The sequence below is a fragment of the Marmota monax genome, unplaced genomic scaffold (assembly GCF_021218885.2).
Source record: "Marmota monax isolate L192 unplaced genomic scaffold, Marmota_monax_Labrador192_F-V1.1 WCK01_AAM20220418_F8-fsc00008, whole genome shotgun sequence".
Taxonomy (NCBI): Eukaryota; Metazoa; Chordata; class Mammalia; order Rodentia; family Sciuridae; genus Marmota; species Marmota monax.
Window position 1 is genome coordinate 9886923 of NW_026694432.1, and position 26681 is coordinate 9913603.

General features: G+C 44.3%; 1 protein-coding gene across 5 annotated transcripts in view; it reads left to right on the plus strand.

The window, feature by feature from the left end:
• Nucleotides 1-5: 5 nt before the first annotated feature.
• Nucleotides 6-26681, plus strand: part of Mycl (MYCL proto-oncogene, bHLH transcription factor) — a 38878-nt gene continuing 12202 nt past the window's right edge. Inside the window, exons 1-4 of one of the 5 annotated variants that reach the window (XR_009224311.1) lie at nt 6-146; nt 4767-4925; nt 8319-10140; nt 11461-11553. The gene's annotated coding sequence lies outside the window, so the exon portion shown is untranslated. Of the gene's footprint in view, nt 147-4766; nt 4926-5238; nt 5591-8318; nt 11554-26681 lie in introns of those variants that run through there. The other 4 variants (XR_009224310.1, XR_006857137.2, XM_046468897.2 and 1 more) reach the window with 4 other exon arrangements.

Sequence of the window (26681 nt, forward strand, 5' to 3'; positions counted from 1 at the left end):
GCCACTGAGCCACGTTCTCAAAGCCCCGGAACCGGCATCCGGCTGCGCGCTGTCCTCACAACCTAGGGAAGTCTGCGGGACCCACCTGGCACGCCCGAGAAAACTGAGGCCCAAGGCTGAAAGTGACCTGCCCGAGGTTCCCCAGAGTGAGTTCTCCCTGAGTCGAGCAGCCAACCCATAACTTCTAACTCCCAGACCTAGGAAAGGTAGGGGCTTTGAGGTCCACTGCCCCCTTTAAAATCGGAAGTGAGATCGCGTCTCTCTCTCTCCCTCAGACTTGAAGGATTTAGGCTGTCCCTTTCCCTACCGATGTCCCTCTTTTAGTTCCCAGAGATCGACCATTTCTTCTTCCTGACTTTGGCATCATGGGGACCTTCGTGAAGGGGCAGAAAAATGAGGCAACCTGGTGTCTGCCCCTGCTGGCAGGGAGCTCCCTAGCTATAGAGTCTAGTAAGGTAACAGCGGCCTTTTATGGATAGCTTCCTCCAAGCTTAACATGATCTCATTCGGCCCTCACAACCACCATATGAGGGTGGTACTATTATTAACCCCATTTTACAGCCGAGGAAAGGGAGATTCAGAGAAGGGGAACAGCTGTTATGTGGCAGAGCCGGGCCTGGAAGGTTTTGTCTGATTCGTAGTCTTTGCTCTTAATAACCCTATTCTGTCCCTTTTAGCATAATTACAGAAGGCTGAATGGGGTACATGTGCCTCCCCAACAAGAAACCTTGGGAGATTAAAAGCTACAAAGACACTCTGGCTTGAAACTATCAGGATAGGTTTTCAGAAAGAAAGTGTAGAGCAGTCTGGCCCTTGAAAGAAGATGGGAGGACATTATCTAGTACAGAAGCCTGGCACAGATGCCCATTCACTTTCCAGGTACTCAGGAGACCTGGTGGAGGCCAGTTCTGTTTAGTGAAGGGACTGCTGGACTCTCAAAGGCCACTCACCCATGTTCAAGTAGTTATTTTTATCAGGCTGTTTGGTTTGTTTGTGTTTTCCCTTTCTTTCTTTAAATCTCTGGTTGCAGGGAGGAGAGATAAGATTCCAGGATGGCCACACTAAGCTCCTTTGTGTGTCCTAGAGACCCCAGTTGGGTATGCAGTTCTTGGTCACTGTTGAGCAAAAGTGAGTGGAAGTGAAACACTTGAATACCATGAAAAGGGCATGCACAGGCCCCCACAACTCCACCAAGAGCCCTATGACACTGTTCTGTCTCCCATTCCTTCTCTGGGCTTGAGATGTCCATGGTGGACTCTATGAACCCTTGTGCTCTAAAAATCTCCATTCCCTTAGAATCACATCATTTCACATCATTTCACAAGTGATCTGGATTCCACTGCCAGATCATGATCTCCTTGAAGGTAGGAACTACATCTTTTCCACTTCTATATCCCACTAAATAGTTTGATGCCCCTGGCTCTTTGTAGGACATTAACAAATATGTGTGAAGTGAATGAATGTTCATATCTCAGGTGCAAGCACAAGAGGTACCCATTTGGAAAAGCCTCAGTTTCCTCCATGCACTAGATGTGTGGTTGATCCTGGATAACTCAATTAACCTCCCAGTGTGTAAGGTGGGGACTTTAACAGGACCTAATAGGATTGCTTAGGGGATGGAACAAGAAAATGAAGCATTTAACACTAGTGCCTGGGAGCTGAGGCTGGCCTGGTCCCCCTCCTGGCCTGATTCCAGTCTGTCAGTGTAGCAACGCAAGATTCCAGATATGGCCTGACTAGGCCAGCACAATAGGCCTATTATTTCCCCCAGTCTGGACACGACACATTGTTAATGCAGCCTAAGACTGCTGGGCTTCAGAGCCTTTCTCTCCCATGATTAGTTCCCATCAGGTTGTGGTCAACTAAATCATTCAGATTCTTTTCACCGGAGCTGGGGTCAAGTTAGGTCTCTCCCCCATCCTCTGCTTTGTGTAATATTGTCAAGTTCACAGCAGTTCACAATGTCATCTTGCTTATCCCAAGCTGTGGAAACTGTTTTGAAGGCTGGCTCTATTGCCCAGTGTTTTCTCACTCCAAATTTAGATCCAGGCTGCCCCTTGCAACTTCAACTCCACCTTCCATATTCTTGGTCAGAATAGAGCCCCGTACACACCACTAGAAATACTCATTCACCATTTACTAAATCAGGGCATAGTTAATTCAATAACTCTCAGTTATCAAGCACCCACTGTATGCTGGGCCAGCATTGTACTAAGTACTTTTGCCTTATGTAGATCATCATGTTTACTCCTTAAAACACCACTGGGGACTGGTCCCATTCTGTAGATGATAAACCTAAAACTAAGAGAAGAGAAGCAGGGATTATATTTTACAAACCTATTTTACGGCCCCCTTTTTCTTATGATGAGCTTGGTGGTTGTCTTCCAGGTGCCTACAATCCTGACCATTTGACACATTGGGCCCATTGGACATTTTCCTTCCCACCTGCTTACCCCCATACCGTCAGGCCTGGAGCCCAAGGGACTTTGTTGAGGCTCTAGTCCATAGCAGGCAGATGGCATCCTCTGTAGCTTGGTTAGCTTCAAGAGCCTGGAGCAGAAACCTGGGCCCATTCTGTGCAGCAACATTTTCTTCATCTAGGACAGCAGCGAAAACAAGGGCTTCTCCCTGAGAGGCAAACAGCTCCCCACTCTGTGGTGGGACCACACTTTCTGGGCCTAGTCCAGCCTCACAGCCAAGGACAAGCGAACTGAAGAGCTCCCCTGCTTGCTCTCCACCTGTCTGCTCCCTCACAGGGCATGAAGTCCCACCTAGTATCCTCCTTTACATGCTCTAGCATACTCTTCAGAGGGCCACCCGGGAGGCTACTGGGCCTCATGAGCTTCCTGGAAGGCAGAGAAGCAGTGTTAAGTGCAAAGATCCCAGAGACGATTACCTGGCTTCAGACCTCGTCTTTATCATTGCATTTTACTCTTGGGCAAATAATGAATCTCTTTCAGCCTTAGTTTCCCCATCTGCCAAATGGGGATAATAATTGTACCTATCTCCTAGGGTTGGCATGAGAATTAAGTGGAGCACTCAGTGTGCTTGACATGAAATAAGCACTTAAAAATGTTTATTGTTATCATTATCATTATTTGGGCAAAATTCATCAAGTAAGACCATTCAGGCCAGAGGTAAGAAAATTTGCTTATAAACGATTAGGGGCTAGATATATGTCTGGCGACTCAAGATGGTACAGTGGGCTGATGCCAGGGCAGGATTACCAGGTGGAGCTGTTGCAGAGTTGATGCTAGGATATTGTTGCTGAGTGAAAGTTGTTGATGGATTGCCATAGTTGCTGGGTGGAGTAGCTTTCAATCTGTTATCCAGTGGTAAGATCTTTCCAGTCGCTACCTGGCAGAACTACTACCCTGACTTCTATAGAAAAGGGGCCAAGCCCGTACTTTGAAACATGAGTGTCTCAGCAGCCACTAGCAAATTTTTTCATCCAGGGTGGTGGTGCTCCAAGAGAATGGCCAAGTTGAAGAAATTAGGGTTGGGCAGGCCCAGAGCAAGGGCTTCCTGGAATAGCTGCTGTGATGGCAATGCCTTGGCCTATTCCCCATCTTGTCTCTTTGTTTGCCCTTTTGGGAGGAGGTAGGGCAGAAGGGTCCCAAGAGAGGTTCTTTGAGGGCCCTTAAAGTCACTTGAGGCTGCCAGTTCCTGTCTAGATCATATTGGTTGGGTAATTGTGAAGCAGGAGAGGCCTCAGGACTGATCCGTCTCTCAGGAGTCTATAGACCATGCCACAGAGAGGCCTCCTTTGCTGGCTTTGAGCTGGGTGATGGGCCTGACCTCTGAGCCTCAGTTCTCTCAGAGATGAGGGGTATGGAGAGTGCTCAGAGATTCTTTGGGACAGCTGGTACTCCTCCACACACACTGCCTGTCACCAATCAGTGTCTCAGGGTCTTTAAGTCCTAGCCTTTTTCAAGTTCAAGGTCCTTTTCCCCAGAAGAAAGAAAGAGCCCTTACTCTGTGCTGAGAAGATGTAAGAATGACCAAGTGGAAGAAGCTGGATGATGTCAGCTTTGGCTCAAAGAGCTACGCTTCTGAGGCCATGGGACAGCATGTAAGAAGGCCCAGTGGCTCAACCATGCTACTAGGTAGCCTCAGGGACCTTTTACATCATAGAAGAAGATCCTTGAGCAGGAGTACAGACAGAGCCTGACCTTGGTGGAGAGGACAGAGACTGATGTCTGAGTAATACCTCTCTTTTCGTAGCTGGCCAAAACTGTGCCCTCCTCCTGCTCATACTATGTTCCTGCAAGGAGACCATGCCTTAGCCTGCTGGCCTTGACCATCTCAGAGTTGAAGAGTCTCATGGGTCAGTTCAACAGGTGCAGATCTTCTTGGATACCTCCTAGAGTCCTGTCTCCACTTTGGGCTTCCTTTTTATCCATCTGAACACACACATGAAAGAATATCAGGCAACCCAGTGCTGTATGAAATCTGCTTTCCACCCCCACTATGTCAAGTCAGCACCTCCAGCTTCTCATGATTATGCTGTGATCTCGTGCTGATCGAGAGCAAGAGATAATGGCATAGCTGGGAACTAGAGTCCACCTTGTCGAGTCTGAATCCAGTTCTGTCTCTGGCTATCTGTGTGACTTTGGGCAAGTCACAACTTCTCTGAGCATCATCTATCTGATCTGTAGCAATGCCTTATGGTGTTATCTTGATGATCTGATGAGAGGATGTGTATGTACAAAACAGGTGATAGTTTCTTTCTTTCTTTTTTTTTTAATCTTTTCCCTGATTGGCAGGATGTATGCCTTTGATTAACAGATACCGAGAAAACAAATTTCTTGCTATGCTCTGAGATTCAACACGTAAGCAGAATTGAGAACACCAAATTCTGTTTGAGGGGCAGAGGTCTAAGAAGGCTTCATAGAGGAGGTGATGATGGAGCCAGGCCGTATCAGGTAAGTAGGAGTTCCTGAGATAGACAAGGGTGTGTGAGGCGAAGGGAGCACCATAGGCATGCAGGTGTGATGGAGGTTGGTGTGCCCCAGACCAGCAAGCAGCTTGGGCTGGTGGGGCTTTTGCTGGATAAGAATCAGCACTGTGAGGTTGAGATAGAAGGAAGCCTTGCACCCTCCTCCTGAAGAGGGTGGGAGCCATGGAAGGGACTGAGCAGAGCAGTGAAATGACTACATCTGTGTTTTCTAAAGAATACATTGCCATTTGTCATCTTTAAAGTTGATCCCTCACTGGTCCCCTCTGATCCAATCACAGGTGAATTTTCGAAAAACCAAGTCTGGCCGAGTGTGGTGGCTCATGCCTGTAATCCCAGCAGCTCAGGAGGCTGAGGCAGGAAGATCGAGAGTTCAAAGCCAGCCTCAGCAAAACCCGAGGCACTAAACAACTCAGTGAGACCCTATCTCTAAATAAAATACAAAAAATAGGGCTGGAATTTGGTTCAGTAGTCAAGTGCCCCTGAGTTCAATCCCTGGTACAAAAAAAAAAAAAAAAAACCTGACCATTTTATCCCCCCGTTTAAAATCATTTATTGAACAAATTATTTTTATTGAACAAATTGTTTTATTTAATAAATGATGGATTAAAGAATAAATGGATGGAGAGACTATTTGTAATAGTCCTTTCCTCTGTTTCTGGGTCTATAAGTCTAAATAAAGGATAACCTAATATCCTTTCTGGGAGCAATGAAACCAAAGAAGGGAAAGGATTTACCCAAGGCCACACAGCAAGTTAATAGCAGAAGGATTCTGCTTCCTGTCCCTCTGGGATTCTGATGGGCAGCTGTAGCAGAGAAAACCCCAAGCCATTTTGCCTGGTTTCTGAACCCCATTATGGATCCTCCAAAATAAGAGTAGGAATACCATCTATCCTACCCCTCTTCCCCTTCCCCAAACATCAGCTCCTTGTCTCCTCCTGCTAGAAGGGATGGGATCTGAAATTCCCTCTCTTCAGCTTGTAGCCTTGGCCTATTCTTTTGGGGCTAACTCTAGAAAGAACAACAAGGAACTACGAAGCTCTGGGCTGGATATAGAGTTCTAGGCCACACTGACTGTTAAACTGGATTTTGAGTTCTGGAGCTAAGTGTTAAGTTCTAGGCTTTGGGTTGGGTTCTGAGCTGGACTCTGGGCTGTCCTGGGTCTAGATTTTGGGCTTCACTTTGATCTGAATTCTGGTCCCTGACTCTATGAGCTGGGCTTTAAGTCTGGGCTTGACTCTAAGATTTGACTCTTTTCTTTGACATAGGCTGGACTTTGGGCCTGTACTGAGTTGTGCTCTGAGTTCTGTCTGGGTTCTGGGCTCTGAACCTGGACTAGGATTGGGCTGTTCTGGGCTCTGAGTTCTAAGTTCTAGACTGTGTTATATGCACTGAAATGGCTTTGAGCTCTGGTGTCTGAATCTAAGCTTTTGAGCTGAGCTGGGTTCTAAACCTTAACCAGTAAGCTGTCTTCTCTGAACTCAGGACTCTGGGCTTATGTTGGATGGGAGTGGGAAAGGTATCACAGAGGAGAGTCACAGCTTCTGGAGCTTCTCTTCACCCTACTTGTCTTCCTGGAGACTCTCAACATTGCTCCCTCCTAGGAGAGCAGGCCCTAGGAAAGGTAGTAGGTTCCTTGAGCTGCCCAAGGATTTCCTTGGTCACTAAGAAGAAGTGGGAGGTGAAGGGTAGGGCAGGTGACACTTGGGAGTATCCTCAGGTAGCCAGAGGCCATCCTGCATGTTATCAGGACCTTTCCACTAAGCAGAGAAGAGCAAGGAAGCCTAGGCACAGCCTATAGCCTGGCTTTTTATGGGACATGGTCAGAGGGAGGCAGCACCCAGGGCCTGGGACTGCATCAAAGGGATGCTCACCCTTACCTCCACCCTAATTCCTTCTCTGAGACTTTGTCCTACCCTGGGACTTGAAGCTCTCCATCTCCAGAAGAACCTGAACCTCTGCTGGATCCACATCACTTACCCTGACTGCTTCCTCTCCTCCAAAGGACCACTCCATATTTTGTTCCCTTCAAGGTCCCCTTCCTCTCTCCCACATCTGCTCCAGGGCCTCCTGCCCAGCAGGATTCCTCACACTGTTGGTTTTGAGCAGGGCCTGATGCTTTTTCCTACAAATCCATCTACCCAAATATGGCCTGGGACAAGCTAACCTCCTTCTTAGTCTCTCTCCTGAGGTCCAGTGAATGTGGTGAACTTCACTGAAGAGCAGGAATTCCTGTAGGGAAATACAACTAGAAGAAATAATTCCAAATTTTACCTGCCACATAACTACCCAAGGGGAGAGACCATCAAAATTTGTTAAACTATTTCACAGGATGTCCCCTTATGAGTTCACTTTGTTCCTAACTTTATTCCCCTGTCTCAGATCCTTTTTCCCTAAACACCCAGAAAGAAACCACCTTTTCACCTCCCCACAGGGAAAACCTCCATCAGGTTTGCAGACACCTCATCCAGATAAGCCACCTGGGATAGGATCAACAGGATAAGAAACAGTCAAATGTTTTCCAAAGTCTAAATACTTAGTCTAGAATAGCAGGAGGACAGAGGGAAACAGGCTTCAGCCAACAGCCTGGGGGAGGTATGGCCATTTTGATTCTTGAAATCTTGTCCCTTTAGAGTCTTTATATCAATGAGAAGTGACAAGCTATGCCTCCTCCTCATTGTTCTGACTTGGACTTTTGAAGTAAATGGGGATGATAGTGGGGTGGTTAAAAGCAGAACACACACACACACACACACCCCTACAAAAGTGTTTATTCTCAGCAGCAATATCTAAATCCATACCGAGGAAGAGAGGCCTTTTCTAAAGGCCCTCTAATCTGTTCCCTGCCTATGGTAGCACTAATGCTCAAAAAAGAATTTTTTTTTCTCTTTTCCCCAGTGTTGGGGATTGAACTCAGGGCCTTGCATATACTAGGGAAGTGCTCTAAAATTGAGCTAAGCCTCTGTTCCTCAAACTATATTTTAGAGCAGAGTGAGAGCCTCTCATTACATCCGCCTACTTCCGTGCTGTACCCCTGCTGACCATGCATATAAAAATAGGCCTGGCAAAGAAAATCAGCCCAGAGTGGTCCCCCTGTAAGACCTTTAAACCAATTACTTCCTTCATTTTAGACCAGGTGCAAATTGTGGGATAGGAGGCTGGAATGCTAAGTAGAGCATTCCAGAAGTATGCGGCCTTTGGCTTTCCAAGTATCTCATTCTTTTGTCCTTGTACCAGTCACCCACTGACTACTGAATTGCCCCTTGCAGGTCTGTTTGTCTTCAAAAAGTTCCAGGGCTGTGAACCTCTGGTGTTGCTTACTTTTTGACACATTTCATGGTGGTTCATTCTGTCCCCCCAGCCAGCCTAGGAGCTCAGGATCCCTCCACTCAAGCCAGCATTCACTGCACCCTGACTATGTGTCAGCCAGAGTCCTCAAGGAGTTCAGAGTCTGAGAGGGTAAACAGGTAAATAAATCATTACAGTAGGAGTGTGATAAAAACTCTGATAGAGGGAGCCCGGAAAGATAATGGGCAAAGTTGCCACGTTGTACAATGCTGGGAGTCCATATGATTGGTCCTTATTCCAGAGTTGTGCAATGAGATAGCCCTCACCATATGGGAACTCAGAGGAGGCATCTGACCCAGGTTGGAATGTCCGGGCAAGTGTCTTGATTTTTTTTTTTTTAAATAAGTTTACCTTTATTTATTTATTTATTTATTTATTTATTTTTAAGAGAGAGTGGGGGGGGGAGGGAGAGAGAGAGAAAGAGAGAACTTTCAACATTTATTTTTTAGTTTTTGGCAGACACAACATCTTTGTTTGTATGTGGTGCTGAGGATCGAACCCGGGCCGCACGCATGCCAGGTGAGCGCGCTACCGCTTGAGCCACATCCCCAGCCCTTGATTTTTATTTAATTTATTTATTTTGGTGCCAGGAATTGAACCAGCAACTCACACATGCTAGATAAGCATTCTACCCCTGAGCTACATCCTCAGCCTGAGGGCAAGTTCCTTGAGAAGATCAGCCATTAATTGAGGCTCAAATTTCAAGTTTGCCAGCCATCAGTGGGTTGAAGGGCAATCCAGAAAGAGCAAACTGCCTGTGTAAAGCCACTGGGGGTTGAGGGAACATGTAAAGTGTTGGGAAATATCAGGAAATATATTTTGGCTGACGCACTGGACATATGTGAGAGAATGCCTAGAACTTGTTTGTTAAATGAGTTAATGAATGCAAGGTCTATAATAACAAAAGTCAAGAATCACCACCATTTGTTACCCACTCACTCTACCTCCAGGTCATGTTAAGGGGTTTGTGTGCATTTTCTCATTTGAACTTCACAACCACCCAATGACAAGGATAACCTTGTTATCCTCCTCTCTGCAGTTAAGGAAACTGAAGCTGAGGGAAGTTAATGAACTTGCTGAAGGTCGCAGCACTAATGAACTATGCAGAGCCAGAATGAAAACCTAGATCTCCTGAGCCCTTGACCACTGCTTCCCTCAACATGAGTGTTCTTGACTTTGGGCAGTGGTGGTCTCAGTGCAGACAGGGGGTACCAGCAGCCACATCAGGCCCCCCATGAGCTTTGACAGTGGCAGTGCCCTGGGTGGGTATTGGCATTGACAAGGGCTAGCTCCACTGAAGTCTTGAGTGGGAGAGGGAAATAAGGAGGAACCTCATGAACTAGTTCTCTGTGCATCTGGAAGAAGCCCTTGGGATTCTAGGTGCTCTCCTGGAGGAATCTGAGATCCTACCAAGCCAAAAAAAGTACTATTTGGTGAACTTAATTTTATCCTAGGCACGGTGTAACCTAGTTATACCCTTAAAAATAGTCAAAAGTCAAATTCTCAGCTTGCTCACATCTGATTCCCTCCTACATCACCTGTTTTCCAACCCCATCAGGTCTTCCCATCCTTCAACCATCTTTTCCCAGCCTAGCAGCCCTCCTAATTTCACACCATTTTTTAAATTTTTTTTTTTTTTTTTTTTTTTAGTTCTGGGGATTGAACCAAAGGGCACTTTACCACTGAAATACATCTGGGTCCTTTTTAAAAAAGACTGATGAGACCTGTCTCAAAATTTTTTCATGACCTCACTAAAATTTTCTAGGACTTTACCAAGTTGCAGAGTCTGGTCTCAAACTTGTGATCCTTCTGCCTTGACCTCCTTGGGATTACAGGTATATGCTTCTGCACCTGGTTTCACTCCGTCTTTTCCCCTGTGGGGCTGGCATGCCTCTTACTAACACTTTTCCCCACCCTCATCCTGAGTTAAACCTGAATGATTTCTTTCTCTGCTCCTATCCCAAGCCATTACCAGTGACTGGAGGAAGCTGTGGGATTAGATGTGGTCTCAGGGCTCCTCTGTTCTGCAATCCTTGCTGGTCCTTGCCAGCTGGCTGAGGTTTGTGTTTGTTTTATTTTCAGCCTTATCCTAGAACTTTTTCTGATAAACTTAAACTTAAATGATATCAAATTCAGGGGGCCTCCTCTTTTAGTTTTCTTTTCTCTTCACCCCATCCTTTCCCACTACTTTAATGACATTTATACTAATAACCCCAAATCTATAGTTTCATCCATATCTGGATACCTAAATGTGTATTTCATTTTTTTATTCATAAGTAACATTTTTTTATTTTTAGGTATTGTGTTTGTAAAAGGACATAAACCCTGTCCTTGGGAGGTCAGTCTAGTGAGCAGATATAACAAGCAATTAGAATTATAGTACATTTTCAGAGAGAACTGAAGGGACCAGAGAAAAGTTAATCCAGGGAAAGTATATCAGGCCCAGATTTGGTTGTGGATGTCATTATAGCTGAAAATTACTAGTCTAGATGATGGATCCATGATCATCAGAGCTCCTTATGCTTTCCATCTTATTACTTTACCATTCTTTGCCATCCTTAATATACTGTGTCTACCTCATTGTCCAAAAGAATTGTTCAAACTCTAATCATCACATCTGCATTCCAGAAAAGGGTGAAAAATGGCACACTTTCTCTTTAAAATCAGTTTTAAAAACAGCTTCTGGAAGTTGTACAAAACACTTCTGCCTACAAACTGTTGGCTAGCACTTAGTCACATAGCCACACCTAACTACAAGGAATTCTGGAAAATATGCTTTTTATGCCAGGCCAATCATAGGTGCACCTAAAAATCAGAACTCTGCTACTAAGACCAAGCCAGATAATGGATATTAGCCAATAATGAGCATTTTTCAGCCTCAGAAACCATCTTGATAAGCTGACACTTAATTTGAATTTTGAGAGATGACCCAAATTAGCCAGGTAGAAAGGAGTGTTTGTATAGCAGGCTGCAGAGGGCATTGTTGGCAATGCATGTGGTCCAGGGTTTCTGCAGCACGTAGTGTGTCTCCAGGTGTAGCAGGAGGTAGACAGGATCACACTATTTAAAGTTTCATTCTAAATCATGTTCCTTTAGAGATCAGCAACCTGGGTGCAGCTTGGCCCTAGAAGTCCCTAAACTCTCCCCTCTTACAGGCCTTGTGTTCTGGGGGATGTGGATTTGCAGCTGGGCCAAATCCCCTTGGCAAGGAGGCTCTGGAAGCTGTGCAGCTGGACTAGAGTGCTGAGGTAAGAACCTAGGACCGGGCAGTTACTGCAAGGCCATCAGCCCCAGTAGCCTCAGCTGCTGGTCACTGGCAGGGCATTTGTGGGGTACTGAACCCACACGAACTTCCAGCTGTGAGGCCTCCTCCCCAGACACATTGCAGGACTTCCAAAGGTTGTGTTTATTCCCCTGATGTGCTCGCAGACATCAGGGCAGGGCAACCAGCTGGGTGTGGGGCATCTTGCTCTCTGGAGAAATTACCTCAATCCCTTGATCTCCTCAGCTCAGCCCCCACTGTCCTTATCTGTTCCTGCAGCAAGTGAATAATGACCTTGGTACAGGCCACATTGGAGTTCAGCAAGGAATCCCAAATGCTCCAGCACCTGCCCACTGCCTAACAGAGCTCTTCAGTTCACAGTGCCCCCCTGCCCACCCCCACAAGACACATATCACATACAGACCCACAACATAAATTGCTTATACCACATACCCAGTGCCTCGTCTGTCTATACACATACAGTCGTTCTCACACAAAAGTCACAACACATACATGCTACATACAAAGCCCTCCTACTATGCACATCACAGAGACCCAAATATCCTACTGTTGATGTTGCCTGCAGACATATATACAGTATGCACATGGTGTTCTAATATGCCTGTACTCACAATCTACCATGCCATATGTATGCCTTACACATGTCCATCCATAGCCACCCACTCAGAATTCTCCAGTAGGTCATCACACCCAGACCTCCACTGATGTCTGAGAAACAGGGAACAGGGTCCCTGAGGGTTCTTTTTTATTTTCTTTTTATATTAATTTTTTTAGTTGTAGATGGACATAATATCTTTATTTTATCTATTTGTTTTTATGTGATGCTGAGGATCGAACCCAGTGCCTCACGCATAAGAGGCAAGTGATCTACCATTTAGCCAAAACTCCAACCTCCCTGAGGGTTCTTATCCATAGGAACATTTGCCTTCTGAAATAGAACAGAGACTTAGCGAGGCAGTTGGAGTAGAAAAGAAAGTACCCCATCACCTCAACCCTAATATATTTGCTTATCCCACAGCAAAGAAGGGAGGCTGACCTTTTCCCCACTGCCCCATGAACTGATGATGTTTGTCCAGATATCAGGCACAGGGAGTTCTGGACAGAGAATTTAGTACAATACCTCAGCTCTGTCCCCAGTGCCCAAAATGCCCTAGACCTACAAACTGGAAGCAAAGTTGTGCCAGGCCCACCAATGTCATGGTGGCAGGAGAAGCCCTTATGCAACAGGCAGTGTGAGGTAATCAGGGCACTTAAAGGAGCTGACTCAATGGACTTGGAAAGGGTGAAGAGGAAAGGTCCCCTTGATAGTTGCCTTTGTGCTAGGCATTGCATTCAGAGCCATGCAGTCTTGTTTCATGTTGATCTCACATCAACTGTTATCCCCATTTTATAAAACGAGAGAACAGGCCCAAAGAGGTGCTCGAAGCCTCATAGACAGTCAATGGGAGGGTCTTGCTTTGAACTCAGGACTCTTGGTTCCCGTAGCACTGATGAGTGCCCTGAGGTGGGATTGGATGCTGCAGCAAGGTGGCTCCAGGCAGGGGTGATAGTTCCAGGCTGTCTGGGCCTCTGTCATAGATTTCTCCCTCTTTTCCTTCCTCCCTCTGATTGGAAGCATGGAGACAGGAAACTTCTGTCAAAAGTAAAACTGAGGATCAGAGAGAGGGAAACAGTTGGATTGGTCGTGAATTTGGTCCTAGTGCCATAGGCTAAGCCCATATTAGTCTAGGATACTGAACAGACCAGGAGCTAGCGCTAAAGCTTAAGGCAGGTCAGAACTAGAATCAGAGTTAGAGCTGAACCAGGAACTAGACTTAGAGCTGCCACCAGTGCTGGAGCAGATCCAGGCCAGGACAAGGGGCTGAACCCAGACCCAGAGCCAGGAGGAAAAGGGTGGGGATAGAGGAAGGCGCTCCCACCACACATGTACAGAATTCTCCAGTAAGTCAGCTACAGTGCTGGGCAGAAAGGGTGGGACACAGTAGTTCACACTGCATAGGGGAAACAGAGGCACACAAAGCACTTTTTAAATTTTTAAAATTGTAGATGGACACAATACTATTTATTTATTTATTTGTTTGTTTATTTATTTATTTTTATGCAGTGCTAAGGATCAAACCCAGTGTCTCATGTGTGCTAGGCAAGAGCTCTACCACTGAGCTACAGCCCTAGCCCCACACAAAACACTTTAATCTAAGGCCATTAGGCTCTGGCAAAAGGGCCGTCCATGGAGCTAGGCTTAAAGGGTGGCCAGATGAACTGATGTTTGTCCAGATATCAGGCAGAGGGAGTTTCAGGTGGCAAAGGTAGGTAAGAAAGTATGATGGGCAGAGCTGGTGGTGAAAGCAAAGTCCCAGTGGCAAGAAAGCCCAGGCTAGGGCCTATTTAGAGGAGGGTGGGCAAGCTTACTGTCTGGCTACAGTGTGTAGCAGGGCAATGGGCATGACTTGCTGAGGTTGGCCATGAGAATCTGGTCACCACAGAATCTGGTGGCCTGCTCAGGAATTTGAACTTTATCCAGAGGGCAAGGGGATATTATTGAGAGGAGTTAAAAAGGACAGTGACAGGATCAGACTTCTGTTGTAAAAGAGCCCTCTGGCTGCTGATGTGGAGTAGGCACTGGAGGTGGGGAGACCAGAGAGGAGGCTGATGTCATAGCCAGGGCAGGAAACACAAAGGGAGAGTGACCCAGGCAAGGGGGGAAGGGGTCAGATGCAAGGGGTAGGACTGACATGATTTGTTGACTGTTCAGAGGCGGAATGTGAAAGAGAGAGTAAAAGACAGCAAGATCTGGGTAGAGCCCAGGCAGGCAGGCTGAGTGATCATTGCCAAAGTGGGGCTACCTCAGGAGAAACCTAAAGGACAGAGCCAGAGCTCCAGGTTTGTCCTCCCAACTCTACTTCTCACCATCTGTGAATCCTTATGTGCCTTCTGCTCTCTGAGCCTCAGTTTCTTCTTCTTTAGAATGGAGGAAATTGTGTTGCTTCCATAGGATTATTTTTAAATGTTTATTCTTAAGTTGTAGGTCGATACAATATCTTTATTTTACATTTATGTGGTTCTGAGGATCAAACCCAGTGCCTGGTGCATGTTAGGCAAGCACTCTATCACTGAGCCACAACCCCAGCCCCCTCCTCCATAGGATTTTCATGAGAATAAGACAAAATATGTATGAGGGTGTCGGGCACATAACAAATTGGTATGCCAGATCCCTAGCTTTTAAGCCAAGATGCTGACCTTCCTCAATGATGATCTCAGTACCTCCTGGCCGCCAGGGGTAAGACTCTCTAGCCAGGCCTGCAGCCATCCTGGCATCCCACCTAGGACAGTCTGAGGCATCAGCATGGCAGCCCTGGGAACCTCAGGCCTTCCAACTTCATTCTCCCAACAACTGAGAAGAATGTCTTGGGTGTCCTATTTGCTCTCTTTCCAGCCAGTGGGGCCCAATAGGGCTCTTTCTCTGAGCTCTCCTTCCCAGCAGTGCCTGGGGGCCCACCAAGTGGCCCTAGAGGGCAGGAAAGAGCTACTAAAGGACACTTAGAAGTCCTGGCTTGCCTAGGATCTTGCCCCACTTCACCCTTTATCTGGCTACAGTAAGCTCCAATCAGATTCCCTCCTCCTTGCCTGTTTCTCAGTCCACCTGTGGTGACATACTGGGGAGAGGTGGAGTCTTACAGGATGGAAGCTAAGGCCACTTGAGGAGGAGCTGGACCCAGCAATCTTTCATCCTCTTCTTCTCTTTTAACATCCTTCGAACTCCCCATGAACATAATCCCTTAAATATAAATGGATCTGCAAAATCTGTCAGAAGCCTAGCCCTTGGCACACATTGCAGGGGTGATTTTACAACTTCCCAAGCCCTGCCTTACCCCAGCCAACTCCATCCCATCCCATCCTATGTCTTATCAATGATGAATCTGAAATCCTTTCATGAGTATCAGAGCCCAAAGCCCAGATCCCTCTCCTGAGCACCAGAGCCCCACCTATGGGTGACCTAGACTCTCATGGCCGATCTAGACTCTCATACTCTATACATCTAAAAGCGCACTCTTCTCAGGACCCTCAGGTTAGTAAATGGGTCCACCTCTCACTCCTTCTCCCAGGACAGAAAACCAAAATCAGCCTTGTATTCTCTCTCAGCCTGGCATCCAGGCAAATCCTACTTTCTAATCACCTGTCACCTGTTTTTGTCACGCCACTTCCACATGAGATCACCACTTCTTCCACCCTGTTACTAACTCCTTCTGGCCTCTAGCCCTGCTGTGCTAACTCAGGCCTATAGATTTTTTTCCTTGGTTCTAGGGGACTCCAGTGGCAGCATATGTGCCCATTCTGACACATTTATGAAATTTTTCATTAGAAGATGTCCCAGAAGGCAACATTTTAAAAATCAGCCAATTGAGAATCCCAACCAAAAAAAAAAAAAAAAACCCTGCCTTTTAAAATAAATTTGCCTTTTGGACCCTTGCAACAGGGGGATTGCCCAAGAATTTTTTTCACCAACTAAAAACCACTTTGAAAAGTGCATATAAAAATACAATATTAAAAAAAGAGAGAGACTGCCTCTAGCATAACACCAACAACAGCTTTTAAAACACAAGTCTTTCAGATCTTCAGTCTTCTAAAAAGAAGCCAAAATCTGAGTTTCAGATGAAGTTGTGCAACTTTTAAATGTTGGTAATCAATTTGAAGAATTTTTAAAACCGCTGTTAAGTCCTCTAGTTTGCAACTTTGGGCCCCTCTAATTCATCCCTCTGCTCCTAAAATGGTCTTTTGTAATAGTAAAAATAAAAAAAATATATATATATTTTAAAAAATCCTGCATTTAACTAATGCTTACTAGCTGCTGACATATTTCTAAGTGCTTCGCATAAAATTCATTTAATCCACCACTCCACCAAGAAGGGGAGCTACCTCCACTCATTTAATCCAGCACTCACCAGCTAAGGCCCAGAGTGGTTAAGTAATTTGCCCAGGCTACATGACGAGTCAAGTGGAGAAGCCAAGATTCCAACCCCGCAGTCTGCACAGAGCCACGAACTGTGAAGATCCCTGAAATCTTGCTTTTGTGCACTAACTCCTGCCACAGCTTAATAACCGATGGGTACCTAAACGAGTGAATACACGAATTAATTAAAATACAGCTCTCTTCTTGTCCAGTTAATGCCTGCCTGAGAGCCACAGGCCTGGCCTGTCGCAGGAGCCAAGAACGTGCTCCTGGGGGTCCTTGGCTGCTCGGCGGGGAGCGGGGCTCGCACAATGCAGGTGCTCCCTCCCTTCCGCTGCTTTGAGGCTCTTGGACAGCCTGGACCGCTGCTTCCTGCACTGCAGACCCGGCTGCCGGCCCTCCCACCCCCAGGCCCGGCCGATGTGAGGGGGAGGGGGGTGGTAAGGGAAAGGGCGTCCCTTGCCAGGCACGGAACTTTGAGCAAAATCCTGGCCAGAAGGCTGGTGTCCAGTCCCAGGGCCTACTTCCTGGCTGTGTGACTGGCGCATATCTTCCAAAGGTGCCAGCAAGGAGTCGTTACCTCCTCATCCTTCCCACCGGGTCCCACCTATGACCTATCTTCCTCCTTGACACACAGTGTTAGGGTAGTCAGGCACTCAGAGCTGGTTTAATTCAGCATCCCCATTTCTCCACAAAGATGATAAGAAGAGCTTCTGCATCAGGGAACACCTTCTAGGTGACAGAAACAGAGAGCTTTGCATGAATCATCTCATTTAATCAGCCAGGCAGAATGAGTAGTATTCTCCCTATTTCTCCAGACTGGTTAAGTGCTTTTCTCAGGTCACACAGCTATGGCGTAGTACAGCCCTGATCTCACTTCCATGTCTTCTTATTCTGCAGTATTCTGTGTAACTGCTCCAGTATTTAGCCCAGGGACTTGAGCCAGGCCTGGGGATACAGATCTAGGCGGGGGTTTCTCCAATCCCCAGCAAGCTCCCTTTCTGATGGGAGAACATGTTCTAGCGCTGCAAGAGCTAGAAACTCACTTCCTTGTAGTCAAGTAGAAAGGCATACCTGAGCACTGAAGCACAAGAGGATTTTAGGTGGAGGGAGCAGCTGTCACAAAGCCTGAGCAGGGCCAGCCTTCTGCAATGGGACCCCCCAATAGCCACTGCCTGCAGAAATGGGGTGCTCCTTCCACACAGACATCTCTGAGTGTCTCTGGTCAGATCTTTGGAACAAAAGTGCATGACCTCTGCACAACACCTGATGTGGGAAAGGCTTAGGCAGTGTTTAATAACTGGGGGTGGGGGTGGAGGGTAGGGAGCCCTGATTTGTAGTATCTGTGGGTTTCCATGGAGTAAATATCATGCATAGCCAACTTTAAGCTATCAAAGCTGAATGCATAGCATTATGTAGTACTTCCATCATAACAGATACATATCGTATAGTAAAACAATTAGGAAATGATGAGTTTGGAGTCTGTTTTTAATCTAGTTGTTTTAAGTGTCAGTTTACATAATATATATATATATATATATATATATATATATATATATATATATATTTATTTATTTATTTCACTTGTAAATGGGCCTTTATTATATTTATATGTGGTGCTGAGACTCAAACCCAAGGTCTCACACATGCTAGGCAAGTGCTTTACCACTGACTACAACCCTATCCCCATATATTATTTAATTTTTAATGATCATGTTTAACAACATGATTTCTAATAATGCAACAACTAGCTCCCACCAAGCTGATACAAGCCAACTCCAGGACAGCACTAACCCTAGGTCACTCAAGTCCTAGGGACTTAGCTCCTTGGTTTCTTTCCTCAACCTCAGGTCTCCTGGGCTCCCAATCTCTCTAGCCTGTGTTTCCCTCTAGTGGACAAAAAAAGTCATTTCCAGGTGATTCTCTTCCTCTACCTGTATCAGAGCCCAGCACTCAGCAGAGTGGACTGCGTTTGTCATCACTCATGGCAAGAGTTTCTTAAGGAGAGTCCTTACAGTTTCACAGTTGTTCCCAGGCACTGAGCATAGTGGCACACATCTGTAATCCCCACCTCCACCTGGCTCAGGAGGTTGAGGAAGGAGAATTGCAAGTTCAAAGCCAGTCTCAGCAATTTAGCAAGACCCTAAACAAATTAGTAAGACCCTGTCTTGAAATAAAAAAATAAAAAAGGGCTGGGAAAGTGGTTTAGTAGTTTGAGCATCTCTGGGTTCAATCTCTAATATATATATATATAAAATTCTCAGGCACTAGGCACTTGGAATTATGTGTCTGTGAGGGACAGTGCCAAAAGGCCCTACTGGACTTCATTCATTACCAAAATCTCCAAAGCTTCTCAAAAACCCATCTCACCCCCGCATACGGCACCTCAGGCTGGTGATATTAGCCCTTTTCCACCCTGAAATTGGGTCTCTTTTTAAAAAGGCAAACTGGAGATGGGCGTGGTAGCACATGCCAGTAAACCCAGTGGCTTGGGAGGCTGAGGCAAGATAGTGAGTTCAAAGCCAGCCTCAGCAAAAGCAAGGCACTAAGCAACTCAGTGAGACCTGTCTCTAAATAAAATACAAAATAAGGCTGGGAATGTGGCTCAGTAACACCCCCATTAAAAAGGCAAACTGTAAGCACAAGTTTGTGTTAGGGATTAAGCTTTCACAAAACTCATAGCCCAGGGGCTGGGGTTGTGGCTCCACAGTAAAGTGCTTGTCTAGCACGTGCAAAGCCCTGGGTTCGATCCTCAGCACCATATAAAAATAAATAAATAAAATAAAATAATTGTGTCCAACTATAACTAAAAAATAAATATTAAAAAAAACAAAACCTCATAGCCCACTGGGGAAACTCTGATGGCAATTATGTATTGGACACAAAGCAGAAAATGGAGCCCATCAGATGGGGTTCAGGACACTCCCTTCTGCATTACACCTGGACTCTTCTGGAAATGCTTCTTCCAAAGCACAGGTACATCTGTGTCAGTCTTTCCTCACAAACCTCCTGCAATTTCCTGCTTCCAGCTTCAGTCCTAGCTCCTTAGCCAGGAATTCAGTTTTGGTTAGAACTTTACTAGAGAGGCATGGTGGTGCATGCCTAGAATCTCAGTGGCTTGGGAGGTGGAGGCAGGAGGATCTGAGTTCAAAGCCAGCCTCAGCAACTTATGTAGGCCCTAAGCAACTTAGTGAGACCTTGTCGCTAATAAAAACATAAAAAGGGCTGAGGATGTGGCTTAGTGGTTGAGCCCCTCCCCCCATTCAATTCTCAGTACAAAAACAAACAAACAAATAAAAAAACTCCAGGAGACTGTTTACCTTAAATCTCCCAAGAAAGAGGAGGAAAAAAAATTGAGGCTGGGGTTGTGGATTAGTGGTAGAGTGCTGGCTTAGCATATGTAAGGCACTGGGTTCGAGTCTCAGCACTGAGTATAAATAAATAAAATAAAGATCCATTGACAACTAAAAATATTTGAGAGAGAGAGAGAGAGAGAGAACACAAAAACAAAAAAACCTGACTTCTTAGAAACTCTCCTCTGGGCCAGGCACTGTGCTAAACACATTGCAAATAGTTTAATTTAATTCTTCAGTAGTGCTTCTGGATAGGCTGAACTACTTTACAGATGAGAAAACTGAGGGTCTGTATAAGCCAGTTTAGTTTACAGCTCGAAAACAGGGAAGTTTTCTATTCAACTCTTCTCCTTGTTATTGAAAGCTGCTTTTCTTTCTCTGGGCCTGGCCTCATCTTTGGATTGACTACAGAAGGAGGTACAAAGTTCTCAGAACCTAAAGAAAGGACTGCTTTGCAGTGAAATGCAAGCAGGTGAACCAGAGCCACGGATATAGGATGAGAAACCAGACTTTATTTAAATTCTTCTGGTGCTGACTGCAGAGCCCTTCTCCCAACCCCCAACTCTCCCTTCTCACCCTCTCCCACCTTCTTGTCTTTACTTCTACTGGAATCCTAGACATTTTTAAGGCTTAGATCAAATTTCCCTCCTCCAGAAAGCCTTCTCAGACCACATGGCTCAGGAATCTGCCTAATGAAAGTAAGAATTGTTGCAGTTTGAAAAAAAGAACAGATTTCTGACTAAATATGAGGATTGATCACATGTATTTATTTTCATTCACTCCTGAAATTCCATTCAAATAACAGCAAATGGATAAGGATGGGGGGAGTTTAAGCTGGGTGTGGTGGCACACAATATTCAGGAGGTTGACTCAGGAGGATGGCAAATTCGAAGCCAGCCTAGACAACTTAGTAAGACCCTGTCTCAAAATAAAATTTTAAAATGGTCTGAGGATGTAGCTCAGTGGTGGAACACTTGCTAAAATGTGTGCCAGGCCCAGTACTGGGGGAGAAAGTCTAAACTCCCACAAACAAGAAGAAATAGAAGTTGGGCCAATACCTCATACCATAATGAAAATTAACTCAAATGGATTGAAGACCTAAACATAAGAGCTGAACCTATAAAACTTTTAGAAGAAAACATAGGGGTAAGTCCACGACCTTAGATTTGGTGATGGATTCTCAGCTATGACACCAAAACTCACAAGTAATGAAGAAAAAAATAGTTGAGTTATAAAGTCATTTGAAAAGTAACTCAGCAAGTTTTGGGAATGGAGATATAGTTCCCAAGTTACTTTCTGCTTAAAGAATAATAAATATAGGTAAGCTTTCAAAAAATAGATAAGTTGGATTTCACTAAAATTAAAATCTTTTGCACATCCAAGGACACTAATAATAAAGTGAAAAGACAATTCAAAGAATGGGAGAAAATGTAAGGGTCTAGTAGCCAGACTATAATAAACTCTTACAATTCAACAAAAAGATGACCCAATTTTAAAATGAGCAAAGTATTTGAATAGTCATTTCTCCAAAGAAGATATATTAATGTCCAATAAGTACATGAAAAGATAATGGGCTGGAGATATAATTCAGCAGTAGAGTACTTGCCTAGAGCACATGAGACCATGGGTTCAATCTCTAGCACCACCAAAAAATAGGAAAGATGTTCAGCATTATTAGTTGTTAGAGAATTGCAAACCAAAATCACAATGAGATATCAATTAATACCAAATAAAGATGGCTACAGTAGTAATAATAGTAACCAACCTGAAAATAACAAACATTGGCAAGGATGTGAAGAAATTGGAACCTTTCCACATTTCTGGTGTGAATATGAAATATTGCAGCCACTGTGAAAAACAGTTGCCATATGACTCAGAAATTCTGCTATGTATATCCTCAAGAGAATCAAAGACATAAATTCAAATAAAACTTGTACACTAGGGGGCTGGGTTTGTGGCTCAGCGGTAGAGCACTTGCCTAGCATGTGAGGCCTTGGGTTCTATCCTCAGCACCATATAAAAATAAATAAATAAAATAAAGATATTGTGTCCAACTACAACTAAAAGTAAATAAACATAAAAAAAAAACAAACTTGTACACTAGGGGCTGGGAGTGGTAGCATGCAAGGCCTTGGGTCAATTCTCAACACCTCCCTCAAAAAACTTTATATAGACTAATGTTGACATCAGCATTATTCATAATAGCCAAAAAATGGGAATAATCCAAGCGTCAGTTGATTGGTAAATGGATAAACAATATGTGATAAATCCATACAGTGAATATTATTCTTTCATAAAAAGGAATTACATACTGAATCATGCCTAAACATGGATGAACTTTGGAAACATGCTTAGTGAAAGACAACAAATACAAAGGGAAAGCAATATACACAGAGCAACGGAGATAAGTAGTTGCCAGGGTACAGTGTTTCTTTTTTGGGCTGATGAAAATGTTCTAGATTTATAGTAGTGACTGTGCTTAACCTTATGTACTGAATTGCACTTTAAATGGTTACAAGAGTGCATGATATGTCACGTGAATTTTATCTCAGCTTTTAAAAAGGGTAAGCCAGCCACAGTGGTGCACACCTATAGTCCCAGCTTCTTAGGAGGCTGAGACAGGAGGATCACTTGAGCCCAGAGTCCAGCCTGGGCAACATAGCAAGACCCTGTCTCATTTAAAAAAAAATCATATTAGTTTTTCTCAACTTAAAAAGAAAAAGAGAAAAAACAACAGCGACTGAGAGAGGACCACAAAGCTTGCCAAGCTGGAAAGCAGGCAGATAAGGACTAGACGAATTAGCAAAAGGTGAGAGAAAGAAGAAATTGTAACTACTTATGGTGGGAATGGTGAGAAGAGAAAAGTGTCAACAAGAAGCAAGTCCATGGGCTGGGACTGTGGCTCACTGGTAGAGCGCTTGCCTAGCATGCATGAGGCACTGGGTTCGACCCTCAGCATCATATAAAAATAAATAAATAAAATAAAGGCATTCTGTCCATCTACAAGAAAAAATTTTTATAAAAAATTTTTTTAAAAAAAAGAAGCAAGTCCATTACTACATCTGAACCCAAGCACAGCTCAGAAGCACTGACGACCTCTGAAGGCAGGTCTGTAGGAAGCATCTAAAAGGAGCAGAATGGGTGAAAGTATAAGGAGTTAGTCTCCTAAGTCTCCCCCCTTGACCTTTGTAGCCAGGTGACTGGCTCTACCCACCTGGCAGGAAATAGTCTGAATTGAGACACTTTGGATTTGGAAATGCCAGGTGCAGCTGAGAGTAGGAGTGACAGACTGTACTGAGCTCCAGGGGGATTTGCTGAACTATAAGATCCCCTCATCCTCTTTCTCCTCCTGGCTCCCAGAAGACTGGCAACCAAGCTTATAATCTTGCCCTGGTAGGGTAGAGGACACCTCTATAGGAAAACGGAAAGACATGCAGGCATTGAGAGCTAAGAGTCCCCTGGTAAGACTGCCCTGTACCTGCCTAGTAGTCCTGTAGTGAAGCTCAATAATTAACACCCTCCACCCCAAACACAAGCATATGGACCTTTCAGTTAGCTCCTCCCTTAACACACACACACACACACACACACACAGACCCTACTAGGGACTCAGGGACTCTTTCCTACTGGGCCACATCCCTAGTTCTTTTTATTTATTTTTTTTATTTTGAGGCAGTCTGGCCCAGAATTTGTCTTTCTCCTGACTCAGCCTCCTGAGTTGCTGGGATTACAGGTTAGCATCACTGCATTCTGCTCAGTTTTTAATGTCTCAATCTCTAGTATAAATAAAAACGGACAGCAAGGATGATCACACATTTGATGTAGGCTTCTAACAAAAACACAGTGCCAAACACATAGGGGAGAATTCAGTGGAAACAAAGAAAAAAGGAAGCAAGGAAAACTTTCAAAATTTATAACTAACAGCTGGGAGCAATGGCACACACCTGTAATCCCAGTGACTGGGTAGGCTGAGGCAGAAGGATCATAAGTTCAACAACTCAGTGAGACCCTGTCTCATTATAAAAAATAAAAATTCTCTAAGCTGGGAATGTAGCTTAGTGGTAAAACCTCTGGGTTAAGTCCCCAGTACAAAAAAAGAAAAAAAAATTATAATTAACATAGAAACTATTAATAGCCTCAGGGGGAAAAAGGGCAAACCATTGTGTTCACAGAAAAATAACAGAAAGCTATAAATATGGAATATCAACAACAAAAAGTTCTAAATACTAAAAAATATAACAGGCAAAAAAATTTTTTAAGGCAATAGGATTGGAAGTTGAGAAACTCTCCTAGAAAGTCTAACAAAATACACAGGTAGAGAGAGATGAGAGAAGGGGGAGTTTCAGAAAGAGAGGGTGGGAATAAAATGCCTAGGGAAAATTTTTGAAGAAATAGTTATAGAGTAAATGGATTTCCAGAATTAAAGGCTTAAGGCAAAGAATGCAAAAGGATGATGCAATGCAATTCTGAGACTATCTGGAGTTAAGCTGAACTTAACCTAATAGCACAGTCTTCACAAGGCCGTCCTTGTGTCTGGAGGAGGAGATCCAAGGGGTTCCTGAAGAGGGGAACCTCAATTCAGGATAAATGGAATTGCAGAAATGAATTTAAGGATGAGTCAGTCAGAGGCACAGAGAGAGATTTATTTAGGAAAGAAAAGAAAGACTCGAGAGAGAATCTGGGCCATCCACCTCAAGTGTGAGATGCACTTTTGGGGTCCTCAGTTTCTTCTTTTAAAGGGAACCTGGTGAGGGGGTGGCATGGGAAAGTATATGGGGATTGTATCAGTCTGGTGTTCACAAGATGATTTATGGTTGTCTGGCAATTTTCAGGATCCTTAGGTTGACATAGTCTCCATTATCTGATCACATTGGAAAGTACCCTAGATTATAGTAGATTCTTTAAAATATATCTGTCTTGCCAAGTGTGGTGGCGCATGCCTGTAAACCCAGTGGCTCGGGAGACTGAGGCAGGAGGATCTGGAGTTCAAAGCCAGTCTCAGCAACTTAACGAGGTCCTAAGGAACTCAGTGAGACCCTGTCTCTAAAATAAAATACAAAAAGGTTTCGGGATGTGACTCAGTGATTGAGTGTCCCTGAGTTCAATCCCTAATAGGTGTGTGTGTGTGTGTGTGTGTGTGTGTGTCTTTGCTTAATCTATTTATTACATAGGCTAATTAACAGTGCACAAGGTAATTATCATAAGTGAATGAATTTCCAGTAACACTAAAATTATGAATGAAGATTTGTAGATTTCCCAGCAATTTGGGAGTGACAGGTCTGGAAGAAGAAATGAGTTGTAGAGGGACAAGTCTGAGAGACAAAACTGGCTTGGGGAGGAAAAGAATTTGGAACACAAGGCTTTTAGATTAAAGTTGTGTTTTCCTTGCCCTTTCTTTTGTCTCCTTTCTTCCTATTTTTAATTTCTTTCTGTTCTATCTCATCCTTACTTAGACAACAGCTACAAGCTCAGGGATTTCCAAGACTTCTGACCAGTTTAGGGCTTCCCATTACCCCCTCAGTTTCAATAATTCACTAGAACACTTTACAAAACTCAGGCAAGTACTATACCCCGGAAAGTGGTTACCATTTTATTTTAGCAAAAACAATACAAATCAGAATGAACCCCCAAAAGAGACACATAGGGCAAGGTCTTGGAGCATCCCAACTGCAAAGCTTTCAGTGTTCTCTTCCCATGAAATCATCCTTCTGGCATATTGATGTGAAATACAAAGTATTATTATCCAGGAAAGCTCAGCTGAGCTTCAGTATCCAGAGTTTTTATTGTACTCCTCTCATAGACATGATTGAACTCAATCTCCCGCACCCAGCTCTGAGGTCAGACTGATATCACATGGCACAAAGCCAAAACCTGCTAGTCTAATGATTGGTCTTCTAGCATGGTTAGCCCCCATCAAGAGTGGTCTTAAACTACTTATGGGCCCACCTTGAGTCACTTTATTAGCATAAACCATCAGAGTGCCCACCATGAATAATGAAGACACTCCTAATACTTGGGGAAAGACCAAGGATTTAGAGGCTATTTCCTAGGAACTGGAGACAAAGGGCAGTTCAATTCTTTATTACAACAAACCTACACCAAAGCACATCATTGAAAAAAATTCAGAATGCCAAGGGCAAAGAATAAGCCCTAAAGGCTTCCAGAAAGAAAAACATGTCACATACAAGGATTTGTAGAGCAAATGAAGTCAATCTTCTCAATAATAACTGGTTACTAGGAAAAAGAACAGCAATATCCATAAAATTCTTAGGCGAAATAATTTCTATTCTAGTATTTCATACCCAAATTATCAACAAAAAGTGAGGGTACAATAAAGACAATTTCAAAAATGCAAGTTTCAAACATTTTACTTTCCGAGCACTTTTTCTCAGGTAGATGTAGAGAATGCATGCCACCAAAGTAGGTAAGTAACTCAAAAACAGAAAAAGATGAACTCCAGAAAACAGGGGATACAACACAAAAGAGAAGTAGAGGGAATTTCCAGGATCATGTTGATGGGAAGTGACAAGATGACAATTGTGAAGCAGGTCAACAGACCAATAAGTTCAGATTGGAACAGGAAGACAAAAATTTCCAAGAAGAATGATTCCAAGGGAAAAAAAAAACTGGTAGATTAATTTTCTGGTTTGTTTTACCATATGGAGTGCTCCCTTTAGCTCTGGTGGGAATGAGTAGGATTAAATTCATAATAGAGACAAAGCAAAAGAAAAATGAGACAATTTAACTCTGATAAAAACGTGTAAGTAAAGACCAGGTGTGGTGGTGAAAGCC